This window comes from Palaemon carinicauda, chromosome 17, assembly GCF_036898095.1.
Source record: "Palaemon carinicauda isolate YSFRI2023 chromosome 17, ASM3689809v2, whole genome shotgun sequence".
NCBI lineage: Eukaryota > Metazoa > Arthropoda > Malacostraca > Decapoda > Palaemonidae > Palaemon > Palaemon carinicauda.
Genome location: NC_090741.1, coordinates 54,991,884 through 55,004,792, shown reverse-complemented (window position 1 = coordinate 55,004,792; position 12,909 = coordinate 54,991,884). Strand labels below are relative to the sequence as shown.

General features: G+C 35.5%; 1 protein-coding gene across 4 annotated transcripts in view; it reads right to left on the bottom strand.

Annotated features, from left to right (window-relative positions):
* The window catches only part of Rad17 (Rad17 checkpoint clamp loader component), a 91,132-nt gene extending 79,878 nt beyond the window's left edge, over window positions 1-11,254 (bottom strand). The window contains exons 1-2 of one of the 4 annotated variants that reach the window (XM_068391012.1): window positions 11,102-11,254; window positions 5,160-5,273 (exon numbers count right to left, since the gene is read on the bottom strand). The gene's annotated coding sequence lies outside the window, so the exon portion shown is untranslated. The remainder of the gene's footprint in view (window positions 1-5,159; window positions 5,274-11,101) is intronic. The other 3 variants (XM_068391011.1, XM_068391013.1, XM_068391014.1) reach the window with 3 other exon arrangements.
* Between the last annotated feature and the right edge of the window lie 1,655 nt (window positions 11,255-12,909).

Sequence of the window (12,909 nt, the reverse complement as noted above, 5' to 3'; positions counted from 1 at the left end):
TTATAAACTGAGCACATATTGAAATGAGGTAATTCTCTAGTTTATAGGTTCCTTTCCCCACTGGTCTATTTTCTATTTTTTCTCTGTTGGAGCTCTTGGGCTTAGAGCATCCTGCTTTTCCAACTAGGGTTGTAACTTTGCTAGTAATAATAATAATACTGTAACTGTATATAATAACCAAGCAGTAATTGATGGACAACAGTTTAACTTAACCTAACCTAACCAATGGTGCTACACCATACCAGACCAGAGATCTGCGTTATACAAAGTATATCTCTCGGGTTAATAAAAATAATATCATGATACAAAAAGGTAGACGAGCAGCAGTGGAATTGACGTGATAAACGTCACAATCTTCCTCGTATATTTAAATCACATTTCACGTACAGTTCAATAAAATAGTTATTTACAGTATATTTAGGCGATTAGGTGAAAGTTATACTAATTTTGGACAAACAGCAGCTGACTAAACTGAACACTATAAAATATATCCTATACTATTGAATACCCTAAGAGAATAGTCACCCTGCGGAACTATCTATATACCAAGGCACTTCCCCCAATTTTGGGGGGTAGCCGACACCAACAATGAAACAAAACAAAAAGGGGACCTCTACTCTCTATGTTCCTTCAGCCTAATCAGGGACTCAACCGAGTTCAGCTGGTACTGCTAGGGTGCCACAGCCCAACCTCCCACATTTCCACTACAGATGAAGCTTCATAATGCTGACTCCCCTACTGCTGCTACCTCCGCGGTCATCTAAGGCCCCGGAGGAAGCAGCAGGGCCTACTGGAACTGCGTCACAATCGCTCGCCATTCATTCCTATTTCTAGCACGCTCTCTTGCCTCTCTCGCATCTATCCTCCTATCACCCAGAGCTTTCTTCACACCATCCATCCACCCAAACCTCGGCCTTCCTCTTGTACTTCTCCCCTCAACTCTTGCATTCATCACCTTCTTTAGCAGACAACCATTTTCCATTCTCTCAACATGGCCAAACCACCTCAACACATTCATATCCACTCTAGCCGCTAACTCATTTCTTACACCCGTTCTCTCCCTCACCACTTCGTTCCTAACCCTATCTACTCGAGATACACCAGCCATACTCCTCAGACACTTCATCTCAGACACTTTATCTCAAACACATTCAATTTCTGTCTCTCCATCACTTTCATTCCCCACGACTCCGATCCATACATCACAGTTGGTACAATCACTTTCTCATATAGAACTCTCTTTACATTCATGCCCAACCCTCTATTTTTTACTACTCCCTTAACTGCCCCCAAAACTTTGCAACCTTCATTCACTCTCTGACGTACATCTGCTTCCACTCCACCATTTGCTGCAACAATAGACCCCAATTACTTAAACTGATCCACCTCCTCAAGTAACTCTCCATTCAACATGACATTCAACCTTGCACCACCTTCCCTTCTCGTACATCTCATAACCTTACTCTTACCCACATTAACTCTCAACTTCCTTCTCTCACACACCCTTCCAAATTCTGTCACTAGTCGGTCAAGCTTCTCTTCTGTGTCTGCTACCAGTACAGTATCATCCGCAAACAACAACTGATTACCTCCCATTCATGGTCATTCTCGCCTACCAGTTTTAATCCTCGTCCAAGCACTCGAGCATTCACCTCTCTCACCACTCCATCAACATACAAGTTAAACAACCACGGCGACATCACACATCCCTGTCTCAGCCCCACTCTCACCGGAAACCAATCGCTCACTTCATTTCCTATTCTAACACATGCTTTACTACCTTTGTATAAACTTTTCACTGCTTGCAACAACCTTCCACCAACTCCATATAACCTCATCACATCCCACATTGCTTCCCTATCAACTCTATCATATGCTTTCTCCAGATCCATAAACGCAACATACACCTCCTTACCTTTTGCTAAATATTTCTCGCATATCTGCCTAACTGTAAAAATCTGATTCATACAACCCCTACCTCTTCTAAAACCACCCTGTACTTCCAAGATTGCATTCTCTGTTTTATCCTTAATCCTATTAATCAGTACTCTACCATACACTTTTCCAACTACACTCAACAAACTAATACCTCTTGAATTACAACACTCATGCACATCTCCCTTACCCTTATATAGTGGTACAATACATGCACAAACCCAATCTACTGGTACCATTGACAACACAAAACACATATTAAACAATCTCACCAACCATTCAAGTACAGTCACACCCCCTTCCTTCAACATCTCAGCTTTCACACCGTCCATACCAGATGCTTTTCCTACTCTCGTTTCATCTAGTGCTCTCCTCACTTCCTCTATTGTTATCTCTCTCTCATTCTCATCTCCCATCACTGGCACCTCAACACCTGGAACAGCAGTTATATTTGCCTCCCTATTATCCTCAACATTCAGCAAACTTTCAAAATATTCCGCCCACCTTTTCCTTGCCTCCTCTCCTTTTAACAACCTTCCATTTCCATCTTTCACTGTCTCTTCAATTTTTGCGCCAGCCTTCCTTACTCTCTTCACTTCTTTCCAAAACTTCTTCTTATTCTCTTCATATGACTGACCCAATCCCTGACCCCACCTCAGGTCAGCTGCCCTCTTTGCCTCACGTACCTTGCGCTTTACTTCCACCTTTTTCTCTCTATATTTTTCATACTTCTCTATACTATTACTCTGCAGCCATTCTTCAAAAGCCCTCTTTTTCTCTTCCACTTTCACCTTCACTCCTTCATTCCACCATTCACTGCCCTTCCTCATGCTGCCTCCAACAACCTTCTTGCCACATACATCACTTGCAATCCCAACAAAATTTTCTTTTACTAACTTCCATTCCTCCTCTAAATTACCAGTTTCTCTTACTCTCACCTCATCATATGCCATTTTCAACCTTTCCTGATATTTACTTTTTACCCCCGGTTTTATTAGCTCTTCAATCCTCACTACCTCCCTTTTACATCCACCTACTCTATTCCCCCACTCTTTTGCTACAACTAATTTTCCTTCCACCAAAAAATGATCAGACATACCGTTAGCCATACCCCTAAACACGTGCACGTCTTTCAATCTTCCAAACATTCTTTTAGTTACCAACACATAATCCATTAATGCCCTTTCTACTACTCTTCCATTTGCCACTCTTACCCATGTATACTTATTCTTATCTTTCTTTTTAAAGAAGCTAGCACCTATCAACATCTCTTGTTCAACACACATGTCTACCAGTCTCTCACCACTCTCATTTTCACCTGGTACGCCATACTTACCAATGACACCTTCTACCTCTCCAGCGCCCACTCTAGCATTTAAGTCACCCATAACTACATAATTCCTTCTACCCAGTCCTTCTACACACCTAGTTAAATCATTCCAGAACTCATTCCGATCTTCTTCACTTTTCTCACTACCTGGCCCATACGCACTGACAAACGCCCAACATTCCCTACCCAACCTAACCCTTACCCACATTAACCTAGATGATATCTCCTTCCATTCCACTACTTTACCTGTCATCCATTCACTCAGCAATAACGCCACACCCTCTCTCGCTCTTCCCCTTTCAATCCCAGACACACTACCAGACATTTCACCAAACATCACTTCACCCTTTCCTTTCATCTTTGTCTCACACAAGGCCAATACATCCATCCTTCTACTTCTAAACATACTTCCAATCTCACATCTTTTACTCTCTATCGTACTACATCCACGCACATTTAAACACCCCAAAACTAGAGTGCGGGGAGCAGTCACTCTCCCCCCAGCTCCATCTCCTTGTCGATGTCTCGCAGGAATTTTTTTACAGGAGAGGGGGTTCCCAGCCCCCTCGTCCCGTCCCTTTTAGTCGCCTCTTACGACACGCAGGGATAACGTTGGCGCTATTCTAATTTTTATATGCCCCCGCGGCCACAGGGGGCATATATTATTGAAATTACGATATGTACAGCAAATAGACTACCGTACAACAATAGCCTTGTAGAGCTACAGAATAGGTGTACGCACCAAACTATAAGGTTTAAAGGCCGCTCATGAATGGCAGAGGCAAGAGACAGTGACATTGGCCTATCCAGCAGGACAATGCCTTAGAGTCTGACTATATATACATATGCTCAGCATCCAACACCCCTCTCCACCCAAGCAAGGACCAAGGAGGGCCAGGCAATAGCTGCTGAGGACTCATCAGATAGACCTATAGACTTCCCTAAACACACCCATCCTTAGCTCACAAGGATGGCGAGATTGCAGCGACCAAAGACACTAACAAGTTTCAGCGATACTCGAACCCCAGTCTGGCGTTCACCAGTCAGTGTCGTTACCATATATTAAACAACGAGGAAATATTACAGGCTTTATTTAATTTTAAGTCGTGTTAGGATGAAGGCCCCAATTAGGGTAGGATTCCATATCCTAGGATAGGTTAGGATACATCCTATGAACTTGCCTATGAAGTTGCTGCCTATCGTATGACTGCAATCTAAAAGAAATTATTATTAACTATCATAATACTGTATAATCCATAATAACGAAATGCTGGAATAAGTTGCCATAAATCTGATGTCATTCCGGTGTGACGGTCTGAACGATCCCCCAGTCTCAGAATTCTCGTTGATAATCTGTGCATGCGCGAACATTACCGTTTGCCAGTGCATACGAGGTCGTTTTATTTTCCTGTAATGTTAGCGTGCGCAGCTCAACATTACCGCTTGCCAGTACATACGGAGCTTGATGTTTTATTTTCATGCGAGCAAAGCGAGCTAATGGCAGAGAAGAACCATTACAATGTCAAGGAAAATTCTGAGACCGGGGGATCGTTCAGACTGTCACACCGAGTGTAGGTTATAGTAGCAGGTCTGGCCTAACCCTACCGTAGGTCAAACTTAGCAGCCTACGTAGCCTGCACTTCGCTATATCAAGTTAAATATTACAATAAACTAATATTATCCATAATAAATAATGACCTGGTAAGCATAAATTCAATGTAACTCTCGGTGTAGATTATAGCAGCAGGTCTGGCCTAACCCTACCGCAGGTTAAGCTTAGCAGCCTACATAGCCTGCAATACCCTATATAGAGTTAACTATTACAATAAACTATAAATTTAGAACAACGAATAAATGACAAATTAGAAAGAAATGCCCGAAAAGTAATATTTACCTATACAAGAAAAGTTCAGCTATTTGAATTACCTTTGGGCTTAGTAGCTCCAATGAAGGTTTACCTTTACAACGGCGCCTCAATATAATATTTAGGAGTAAAGTCATTCCAAATCTGAAATAATATTTCTTATTTTAATAATATTTAGATTTAACATTCATTTTGTCTGGAATAAGATATATCTAAATTAAGAAAATTATTAATTTGATAACAATAATCTGGTAAAACTTATTTTTAGATATACAACGACTTTTTAAATATTTTTTTCCTCTCCTTGTAATATACTTTAAAATTAACATCCATGTTATCTGGAATCAAATAACAATATATTAGAAAGGTTATTAATTTGATAATACCACTAATAATCTGGTAAAATTATCATATTTAGATATACATTTTTTTTATTTATTATTTTTTCCTGACCAGTATAGCCTAGTATCTAAATAATCTTCATATCGTGATTCATATTTTTTTAATCTATTGAAATAAGATCTACTTTGATAGGAACTATATACAGGAACTTAATAGACATACATATAAAACATTTATACTAATATTACTAGCTTATATAACTGGCCTGTCATGACTCTAGCAATTTCAAAGCAATTCATACTATTATTAAGTTTAATTAGATACAATATAAACTGTTCTTATATTATTATATCAATATTAATAATCTCATCAATTAAAAAGAATAATCTATTTTGTCGTTTTCCAACTGAATATTTGATACATTTCAAAGTAAACTTATTTTTTACAATTCTTAATATATTGATATATAAAGTTCCATCAGGAACTTCATAATAATTGGATTGCTATACATTTATATGGAGATAATGATAGGAGTATGATTAGATTTAAATATATATAGAATAACTCAGTAAGAGGTATGTAAGATATGTTAACTGATTTCTTATCAGTCACCAGAATTCTAAGTTTCTAAACTTTATTTATGGAGACTTATGGAGACAATGAATATATTTTCAATATGCTATCATTAAAATTAACTATTTCTAAGTTATAATAAAGACTCCAAATAAAAGGGTATAATCAAAGTCTAAATGTTTAGTTAGACTTCTTGAACTCCTTAGAGGGCTTGATTATTCATAGAAAACTAAGTTAATTTATTTCATAGAAAATGTATTATATGGTATACTATTATAATTATTATTACACAGTCATTTAATTTAGTCTAAGATTTATGGGAGCTCATTAATTTCAAAACTAGCGTTCAAAACTACACCGAGCTATGGAATTAGTACTAAACTATTCTTGTTTTAAAAAATGGTCATCTAGCCTGCAAATTTAATTGAAGACGACGACAGACTTTTCAAAGGAAAAGTAATTTAGCCTGCAGAAGTCAAACTCTTTATTTGGAATTATAAAGTTTTAACTACACTACCCTGTTCTGCGAATGGATTAGGCTAATAAGCTCTAAGCTAAGGTTATTTTCTTTATGCATCAATCAAATGGCTATATTAGAATTATTAGTAAATTACTTTAAGCTGCAATCTGAAGAAATTCACTCTCATTCGGACCTCATACTTAGACATTCTAGTTCGCTTAAATCTATCTCTGAATTCGAAACCTTGCCACATACATCTTGTGATTTATTCAGACCCAATTATTTCCATTCTATTACTTTTAATCATAGATAAAACTGTCTAATATATATATTTTTTATTTTTTTCTTATTTCCATTGTAATACTTATAGAATTTCCTACATCTCTGCAGTTGAGTTAGCAATGTTGCATCATATACTTTTCTGCAGATCTCTTAAAACCTAAAATTTATTCATGGTTCTATCATTTACTTTTAAATCTTTTACAAGCTTTATTTGCATCACGTGTGTAACATTCACATTAGTTAATCTGATATACATTTGTTAAAATATTAACTATATTAAAATCATTATGTAATGAGATAAATACTGGATATAAATGCCTGAAGATTAATTACTTTATGGTTTGTTTCTATCTTTTATTAATCAAATAATTATTTAACTACTTTTTTCAAATAATTCAAATATAATTAGGCTTGTTGGTAAGGACATAGAGAGGGTCCTAAGTTAGCCTAGAGGTGACAGGCAATGGAAATACGAACATGTAGCTTCCTTGGTATTAATCCGACCAATATGATACCTCCTTACAATTGCCATTTATAGATATAAAATATTTGATTTCTGCTTTATGTTTTTAGATTTATTTAAATTTATTTTGATATTTTTCTCTCTCTCTCTCTCTCTCTCTCTCTCTCTCTCTCTCTCTCTCTCTCTCTCTCTCTCTCTCTCTCTCTCTCTCTCTCTCTCTCTCTCTCTCTCTCTCTCTCTCTCTCTCTCTCATTTATGCTTTCTCTCTCTCTCCCTCTCATTTATGCTTTCTCTCTCTCTCCCTCTCATTTATGCTTTCTCTCTCTCTCCCTCTCATTTATGCTTTCTCTCTCTCTCCCTCTCATTTATGCTTTCTCTCTCTCTCCCTCTCATTTATGCTTTCTCTCTCTCTCCCTCTCATTTATGCTTTCTCTCTCTCTCCCTCTCATTTATGCTTTCTCTCTCTCTCCCTCTCATTTATGCTTTCTCTCTCTCTCCCTCTCATTTACTGTATGCTTTCTCTCTCTCTCTCTCTCTCTCTCTCTCTCTCTCTCTCTCTCTCTCTCTCTCTCTCTCTCTCCTCTCTCTCTCTCTCTCTCTCTCTCTCTCTCTCTCTCTCTCTCTCTCAAATACTTTAATTTCATATATAATATTTCATAAATATTATATCTTTCTACCAGACTTTTATTCCAGCATTCCCTTTATGCTTCCCTTATTTTATCTTCCACTATCTCTTCTAAGTTATCTTTCATTATCTGATGTTCTGAAGTTATGAAATATAAACTTGTCCAAACATTCTATTTATGATGTTATCATATTCAAATTACTCACTGGTCTTCTCTTAACTGATTAATGATTTCCAATTAATGGTGGTTAATTAAGAAAAAATAATAAATTTTACAATGGATTGAATATACCAATAAGCAGTAATGGGGAGGAGCCCAGACCATAGAAAATTAGGAAGTAATATTAGTAAAAGGATCAATTATCTTTTCATATTAAAGAATCTATGACGAGCTAAGCCAAGCTGAAAAGCTGACAAAAAGTAAAAATAATTTACATGGATGATAAGTATATCTTTAGACTGCATTTATTTACTTTCCTTAATATTGTTCATACAATAACGTTGCGTTAATTTTAAAACGCCAAGGGCAGTAATATAATCATAGAAAAAAAAATTATCAAAAAGTTTATTTTCTTCTTTGTATGGCCTAACATGAGTTTGTGTCGGTAGAATGCCAACTGAATTTAACACGAATAACAGCTATATGATAACACTTGTTTAAATCTAAGTTAGGTGAACTTACGTTTCCCTTCATTATCATTACTTGCTGAGCTACAACCCTAGTTGAAAAAGCAGGATGCTATAATCCCAGGGGCCCCAACAGGGTTTAAGAACAGCAACAACATTAAAATGAATAATTCATATATAAACTATAAAAATTTTAACAAAACAAGAGGGAGAGAAATTAGATAGAATAGTGCGCCCGAGTGTACCCTCAAGCAAGAGAACTCTAACCAAAGACAGTGGAAGACCATGGTACAGTGGCTATGGCACAACCCAAGACTAGAGAACAATGGTTTGATTTAGGAGTGTCCTTCTCCTAGAGAAGTTGTTTACCATAACTAAAGTGTCTCTTCTACCCTTACCAAGAGGAAAGTGGCCATTGAACAATTATAGTGCATTTGTTGACCCCTTGGGCGAAGAAGAATTGTTTAGTAATCTTAGTGTCGTCAGGTGTATGAGGACAGAGGAGAAAATGTAAAGAATAGGCCAGACTGTTTGGTGTGTGTGTAGGTAAAATGAAAATGAACCGTGACCAGAGAAAAGAATCCAATATGGTACTGTCTGGCCAGTCAAAGGACCCCATATCTCCCTAGCGATAGTATCTCAACGGGTGGCTGGTGCTCTGGCCAACCTACTACAATTCAATTACATTAGTATTGTTAAGCTGATCCTAAAGGGATTTCTTCGATGTCAATTAATCATTGATTAGTAAAATCATTTTGTAAAGTTTATTGAAAGAGCACATAAAACAGGAGCCATATTATTATTATTATTATTATTATTATTATTATTATTATTATTATTATTGTTGTTATTATTATTATTATTAGCCAAGCTACAACCCTAGTTGGAAAAGCAAGATGCAATATGCCCAAGGTCTCCAATAGGGAAAAATAGCCCAGCGAGGAAAGGAAGTAAGGACATAAATAAATGATGAGAACAAATTAACAATAAATCATTCTACAAACAGTAACAACCTCAAAACAGATTTATTATTATTATTATTATTATTATTATTATTATTATTATTATTATTATTATTATTATTATTATTATTATTATTATTATTATTATTATTATTATTATTATTATTATTATTAGCCAAGCCACAACCCCAGTTGGAAAAGCAGGACGCTATAAGCCCAGGGGGCCCCAACAGGGAAATCAGCCCAGAGAGGAAAGGAAACACGGAAAAATGAAAGATTTTAAAAAGAGTAACAACATTGAAATAAATATTTCCTATATATACTATAAAAACTTTAACAAAACACAAGGAAGAGAAATAAGATAGAATAGTGTGCTTGAGTGTACCCTCAAGCAAGAGAACTCTGACCCAAGACAGTGGAAGACCATGGATGAATATAAATACTTAGATTACGAATCAGTTTTGGAATAATAATAATGATACTGATAATAATAATAATAATAATAATAATAATAATAATAATAATAATAATAATAATAATAATAATAATAATAATAATAATAATAATAATAATAATAATAAAGACAACAACAACAACAAAACTCATATTAGCAAGATATAGCCTGGCGCTGGTACCAGGGAGCCCATTCAGTATATACGTAAACTGCATGATATAGTATTAGATGAAGATGCTGAACAGCAAATGAATTATTAGAGATTTGTTAAGAGATCTGGTAGGAATGGAGGTAGAACAGACAGCTAAAAAGTAGGTGCAACATGGTCCTGAAGGGGCATTGCAAATGCAGTTTAAGAATGCTTACAGTGAGCCGTGCAAGGTGCACTTGGGTTTAGTATTACCACTAATGGGAGGTTTAAACTTCGGAAATTGAGTGGAGTTGTTCGCTCGCTGGAACTTTCAAAACATTTAACTTTGTTCTCTTGAAAATGTATCAATCATAAATATGTCTTGATAAAGTATTTGATAAAAACTTAACTAACCACTAAGAGATTTTTTAAAAACGTCAAGCAATTAGATTTTTACGAGCATGTTTTAAATATTAAAATGTTAAAATCTTCGCGAGGAACTATTTAACAATGTATTTAAACTTTATAACTGAATCAAGCTATTCATTTCGTAATTTATAACCTCGTTTAAGAATGAGGTAAACCTACCATTCAGAATTCAATATTTATAAGTAAATTTGGTTTGGTTGCAAGACTAAATGGAAAAGTAACTTTAAAAAAGGGTCTATATAATTAAGAAATTTACCTTAACTAATAGTTCGTCTTTTAGATCAAACGTAAAGTCTACGCACGTGGAGACAGGACAAATTTTAATCTACGCATTTTGTTTGCGTAAATATGCTGATAATTATTATAAAATCCACTTTAGCTACAACACTAGTTGGAAAAGCAAGATGCTATATGGTCTCCAATAGGGTAAAATAGCCCAGTGAGGCAAGGAAATAAGGAAATAAATATATGATGAGAACAAATTAACAATAAATCATTCTATGAACATTAACAGCGTCAAAATAGATATGTCATATATAAACTATAAAACGACTCATGTCAGCCTCGACAAAATAAAAAGATTGCTGCAACTTTAAACTTTTGAAGATCTACCGATTCAACTTACCCGATTAGGAAGATCATTCCACAACTTGGTCACAGCTGCTATAAAATATAATTAAAGTCACCATACCTTAGCTAGAGAGAATACGTATATGTTAATCCTTCCCTTGTCTTTTCAATACTGCTTTTTGTGTTTAAGTTAACTTGCCTTTACTGTTAGCACTAAAGTATACTTTTAAATACTAGAAGAATAGTTTTCTCAAAATTGTCCATTTGGGGTAATTGGGTCGTAAGCGATATAATTTATTTGATTTAGATATTGATGAGAGAAACGTGTAGTTTTGGTTTAAATAGGCTAATATGAGACCATAGCTTAACTTTTATGCATATACAAAGATAAATAAAAGAAATGTGCAATTGTCATTATGTAAAATTAATAAAAATCATCCTAAGTATATCTTCCTAACTATGGACTCTGGATGATTTTTTATTAATTTTATTAATTTTACATAATGATAATTGCAGATAGGCTGAGGATGACATAAGTTATGTCGAAAGCTACCAAAATAAAGATGATGATAGCAGCATTGGCTGTTTTATTACTACTTAATAGGATATAGACATATAAGCCTATGGCCAAGCGTTGAGGTAGATCAGGAATGAAGTAGGACTAGGCTGAGGATGACATAAGTTATGTCGAAAGCTACCAAAATAAAGATGATGATAGCAACATTGACTATTTTATTTACTTGATAGGATATAGACATTTAGGCCTATGACCAAGCGTTGGAGCAACTTAGAAACGAAGTAGGCCTACAATTAGTTGGAAATCTCTACAGTTGTAGACCTATTCAAAAGCAGTTGAAAAGCAAGATGGAGATAGACACCAATAACGTATGGGCTGTGACCAAGCTTTGAGGCAACTTACGAACGAAGTAGGCCTACAATTAGATGGAAAACTCTAGTTGTAGACCTATTCAAAAGCAGTTGGAAAGGAAGTTGGAGACAGATACCAAGAACGTATGTCAAATCCTGTCTTGGTTTTCTAAGAATATGGAAGAATGGTAAAGAATCCTTGAAAGGAGGAAGGACATTATTTTGTTTAGGTTGAATGTAAGCTAGTTAAGTTGTTTCTAGGTCTAAGCAAAAAAATGGCTTCAGTAGATATAAATATAATATACGTTTATGCAATTTCTCGTTCTAAAACGATGAAAAGAAAAGGTAATAGTTTTTTTTTTATTGTCTATTCAATTACACGTGTAATAGACCTATTTAGATTATTGATTGGAATACCTAAAGTGTGTAACGATGGTTATGGAAATAACAAAAGTTTAAGTAGTTAATGGAAGTTGAAGAATTGCTTTTGTACATTTTGAAACAAATTGTTTGTTCTTTAATTAGGAAATAAAGAGAATAGGCCTATACTTATTTCTAATAGATGCACTTTCCTTAATCATCTTTATTAGATTAATATTTACGGTGATATTATTGTGTGTCCAGTAAATGATTTAAAAAGTCAGTGTTAAGTACACTATCTCTCTTACTTGTGGCAAACCTGCTTTTACAACAACAACTGTGAAGAATTTTCTTCACTCTTCTTCTTTCAATCGTATTTTTAGCTATCTTCTACGAATACTATAGCTACCCCTTAAACATTCTCTCCTACATCTAGTTTTCTTTAACGAAACATAGGGAGGACTAATCTAAACTTGTTGACAGTGGCGCACGCCAGGCTCGTGACGTCACAGCGTAGATACGCACAACAGATGGCCTTAGTTGTAACCCCGGCGTATGTTGGTTCTTTCCTTAAACTACATGGGTCGTGATTAAATTCCTAAACTGCATTTTAAATATAAATTTCAATACTGCTGA